Genomic DNA, 5,033 nt, shown 5'->3' with positions numbered 1-5,033 from the left:
AGTGATTTAACTAGTAAGTGTCTGAGGTCACATTTGAACCCAAGTCCTCCTGACTCCAGAACTGGTGCTTTAACCAATATACCACCTAGTTGCCCATCATGTAGTAATATAAAAGTAATGAGGTATATCATATATATCATAGCATGTATTTAATTACATATTATATCATACTGTAAGAGAATTATAGAATTTAAGAATTGAGAGTGAAATCAGTGGTCATCTATTCAACTACTCTTGAAGGAATACCCAACAATATACCCAACAAAACTGTTGACCATCCAACAAAATATTCAACTACCTGTGTTTTCATTTTTTTTTTTTGGTTTTTGTAAGGCAAACGGGGTTAAGTGGCTTGCCCAAGGCCACACAGCTAGGTAATTATTAAATGTCTGAGACCAGATTTGAATCCAGGTACTCCTGACTCCAGAGCTGGGGCTTTATCCACTACGCCACCTAGCTGCCCCACTACCTCTGTTTTCAAGACAATACTGTAACATGCTAATGCAGAGAAGGTACGGATCTACAGTGGTAGAATGGTTTTCCTCACCTCCCAGAGATTCTTGCACCAATAAAATCATGAGATCAAGTCATAATATATCATAACATTTATCACTGTACATATTTAGTAAGAAAACAAGCAGTTTGGGTTATAAGAGAAAAATAAAAAGCTATATTTCCTTCTTCCCTTGTCCTTATTTTAAATGTCATTTTATCCATCATTTTTATTCTTTATGATATTTATTTCAAATTGAAGACCTCAAAGTTTATACTCTCCTATTTCTATTATTTAACTAAAGGGTATTATTTCTTCTTTTAAGTTTATATAGTTATTCAGTATATAGAAATTAATTTAAAATACATTCATACACAAAATTCACTTCTCACCCAACCAAAAAGCCCTTGGTTAAATCCTGGATCCAAATATAATAAAAATCAATTGCAATTATTTTAAATAGTCTCCCTTTCTTGATAATGCAATTAAAGAAATCATCTAACTTTGAAGATGACATGTTCTTCATTCTTTAATATTCAACCAGTTGCTCATCTAAAATTAGTAGCAATGATAAAAATAGAAAATATTAACATCTTACAATGCTGATTCCATTATGTTTTTGGCAGTTGAGATAAAGAAGACTGACTAAAAAAAAAATTAGGGTTCTTTAATGTAGGTAAGAAAATTGCAATACAAGAGCCCAGTGCAACAGCAAGTACTAGAGTATTAGAGAGGGGATAAAGGAGGCAAAGTTAAATGCGTTTCCACAGGGAGGGAGTCTCATTGGAGGTACAGCCTGAGGAATCTGTTATTTAAGCTCTTTTGCAAAACAACTAAAAGTCTAAGGAGAAGGTAGGGAAGGTTAAAGATGGGAGGTGAAGGTGAGAAGATTGGGAAAGGCTCCTTTTTTTCCTTTTTTCTTTTTTTGACAGATTTTCACCATCTTCTTTTAACTGGTTTGATTACCCTCAGGCAATTCATAGCTCTGAGATCCTTCTAGGTCAACTCACAGTCAGTTGCATTAAACATTGTGAATAAAAGGTTAACAATTGGCATTGACTTTTTGCCAAAATATCTGTAACTGGCAATTAGAAATATTGGTGATATTTTAAATAGCTGCATAAGGACTTGTTAGAAAGTCTAGATTCCAAACCCTGTTTTTGACATTTATTAGCTATATTGACATAGCAAAGTGCTTTATTCTGAGATCTACTTTAATGAATAAGATAAAATGCCAAACCCTTCTTATATAAAGATTTGTTGACAAAATTACAGAAAAGAAGTTGAGAATAACTAATAAGTATTCCATTTAAACACTGCTATATTTCTCACTATTATATTAGACAGAGCAGCTAGGTAGCCCAGTGGAAAGAGCACTGGCCTTGGAGGGCAGAGGACAGGAATTAGAATCCAGTCTCAGACACATGATAACTTGTGTGATCTTGGGCAAATCACTTAACTATGATTGCCCCTCAGCAAAGGCCATCTCCAGGTCACTGGGCCCAGATGACTCTTAATGAAAAAAGATTTCGGACTTAGCATGGCTCCCCCCTCACTAAAATCCAATTCAAGTACTTATCATGACAGCACCTTCCCCAATGGCATGATCTTCTTGAAAAATAAAAGATATCCAACATATCACATAATATTAGGCAAAAAAAAATACTAAAATATCTGTATCATATTACTGGACTTTTGGCTTCTATCCCAAATAGGACTAGAAACATAATAATAATTTTCCTATAGAGCAGAACAATATATTTGCTTCTCCATTTCTTTAAGGTCACAGAGATTTTTAAGCTCAGGTACTGGCATTCAAAGTTTCATTCTTGATAAATTGCTTTAGAATATTTCAAATATCTTTGATGAAACAGAAACTAGTAAGGAAGGAAAAAAGAGGCTTAAACATTTGGCCACTGTATTTTTCGCAATCTGCATTGCAATAAGTGCCCATAAATATTCCCCTGCAATGATTTTTTTTCTATATAAATAATAAAGTCTCTGAAAAGTCCCTTTTCTTCCTGCTCTTTCCTCCCTACCCTGTTCTTTTATTTTTTTTTTTTGCTATATTTTGATGACATTCCTTGTCAGTGACATAGTCCTTTCCTAGAATCAGAGAAAACAGCCTGACATTAGAGCCCTTTAGGCTTATCCTCTACTGCTTTTGTGAGAAAATGAGTCCTTTTATGTCCTATTGCTTTAATTCTCTCTACCCCTCCTTAATTCTTCTTTTTCTAGCAATCTTTAATGAATGGAATTTACTAGCCCAAAGGAATCAGTAATTTCCTCAGGGAAAGAAGGATTTATCTCAATCATTATGCTTTGAAATGGAAAATTTACTCACCCACTCACCTCATATTTATCAAGTTGCTGCATTTTGGCTTGTTCTACCTATCTAACAGCCTTCATTTAGATATCCTAATGTAAAATGACAGCATATGGTGATCATGCAGACACCAATACTTAGTATTTATATTTAAAAGTGAAACTGTTCATAATAGCAATATGGCTTCTCTTGTGGGTAGAGCTATGGAAAGTAATCATGCCCTTAGGGGATTAGTAAAACTAATCTGTATCTCATTCTCAATCCAACCCCAAGGAAGTGATTAGCCCAAGCTACCAGTCCTGTTCTTGTCTCACCAAATACAGTAATACAGCAGTAATTGTATAGAGATCCTTTTTTTCAAAGTGGTCAAGACAGAGTTGCAACCATTTTTTTAAGATAACATAATGCCAAAGTTGATAGTTGCTAATATTAATTAACCTTTCAAAGGAAATCTAGAGAGTCACATTTCCAAAGGAGAATGACTTTCCTCCCTTTTCCTTAAGGTGGTAGTCTTTCATGATAGCACATGCCCAGCTTCAGGCTCTTTGTGTCAAAATATACCAGCTGAAAAAGTAGGATAAGAATAGCTGCAGGCTTCCCTCTTGCTTTCCCCGACATTTCAAATCTATATTTTCCTGATTAACACAGTATGATGGAGCACAAACATTATTTTCTCTTCTGACACCTAAATCTGGAAGCAGGTTCAATCTGTCACCAAAAAAGGTCGAATAGAAGGAAGAAATGTAGCAAAATAGCAAAGAGAATTTTTAAAAAATCATTAGAACACCAGAAATTACATAAACTTACCTTTTCAATCGGTGGGGGCTTGTGAGGGAGAGAGAATTTAAGACAATTCCATAACATGAAAAACTGCAAGAATTTGAAATCAATGAAAGTTATTTGTTAAAAAATTTTATTTCATTAATCCATACAGAATGGTGTAAAATGCAGTAGCTGCTTATTTAATAACTCAAATGATAAGATTCCCTGTACTATGACAAGAAGAAAGTTTTTCCATCTATTCCATTTTTGGAATGTGATAGGATGTAAGAAGTTTTTTGTTTGTTTGTTTTAGGTACTCTGGTTATTGTCCAGTTCCTTTATAAGAATTTAGTCAACAACAGTAGAATTTGCATTGACCCTTAACAAGCACTGCACTTGTTATATGAATGGATAATAAAATTCATGAAGAAATAGATAGTATATAAACAATGCATTTTGTTTCATTCTTTTATGATGATCCAATCTCTCATGATTTGGAAAACTAAAATTTGCAAAATTACTTCAATAGATTTGAAAACTGAATTGTCCCCAGATAGAAACATCAGAAAATCTTATGAAATGACAGTGCTTAAGGGAAAATGGTGTCAAGAAAGCTTGTTTAGCTTTATAAAATGACAGGCTGCTATCTCTAACAAGTGACCAGGGAATTGTTTGTATTAGAAATCAAGATCCTTAATAAGCTTTCTCAAGAGGAAACTCTTTTCCCTTCAGTCACTAACCTATCTCATGTTGATCAAAGCTTAAAAGAGGATCTATTTAGTGCTTATTAAAGTATTTAAAATACTTTGAAAATTGGGGTAGAATATGCAGAGGAGATAATTTCAGAATCCAAAGAAATGGAGATATGAGACCATGTGTTATATTCCTTTTCTTAAAAACGGCAGTGAATCACTCTGATTGATTTTATTTTGAAGGAAACCTCTACCATCTTAGAAACAGATAATACCAATACATAATAATCTTATTCTACTAACAACCAAGAAATGCATTTTCCCACTCGAACAACTTTGAACTATGGAAATTCCTGTGCCCTGACATCTTGCACATTCTCATTTCTATTCTGTTCAGAATGCCTTGACTATGTACTCTAAGCAAGCTTAAAAATATAAACTGGGATGACTAGGTGTCACAGTAGATTGAACACTCTGTACTGGACTCAGCAAGACCTGAGTTCAAATTTGACCTCAGATACTTGGATACTTGCTGTGTGATGTTGATCAAGTCACTTAACCCCATTGCCTTGTCAAAAAAAAATTTAAAAAAAAAAAAAATATATATATATATATATATATACATATTCCGCACCTTAAGAAGATGCAACTACTACCAGGAAGCAGTTTTTCTTAGTGCACTAATAGTGCACTAATAATTTATATTTCTTTCACTCTAGTTATTCACTTTTTGACATACATGTCCCATATCACACTAACC

The 5,033-nt window shown here is 33.7% G+C and overlaps 1 pseudogene; it reads right to left on the bottom strand.

Annotated features, from left to right (window-relative positions):
* The window catches only part of LOC141504890 (T cell receptor delta constant-like), a 22,664-nt pseudogene extending 19,795 nt beyond the window's left edge, over window positions 1-2,869 (bottom strand).
* Window positions 2,870-5,033: the final 2,164 nt, after the last annotated feature.

Source organism: Macrotis lagotis, chromosome 1 (genome assembly GCF_037893015.1).
Source record: "Macrotis lagotis isolate mMagLag1 chromosome 1, bilby.v1.9.chrom.fasta, whole genome shotgun sequence".
Taxonomy (NCBI): Eukaryota; Metazoa; Chordata; class Mammalia; order Peramelemorphia; family Peramelidae; genus Macrotis; species Macrotis lagotis.
The sequence above is the reverse complement of the archived record's forward strand: the minus strand, read 5'-3'. Positions and strand labels throughout refer to the sequence as shown.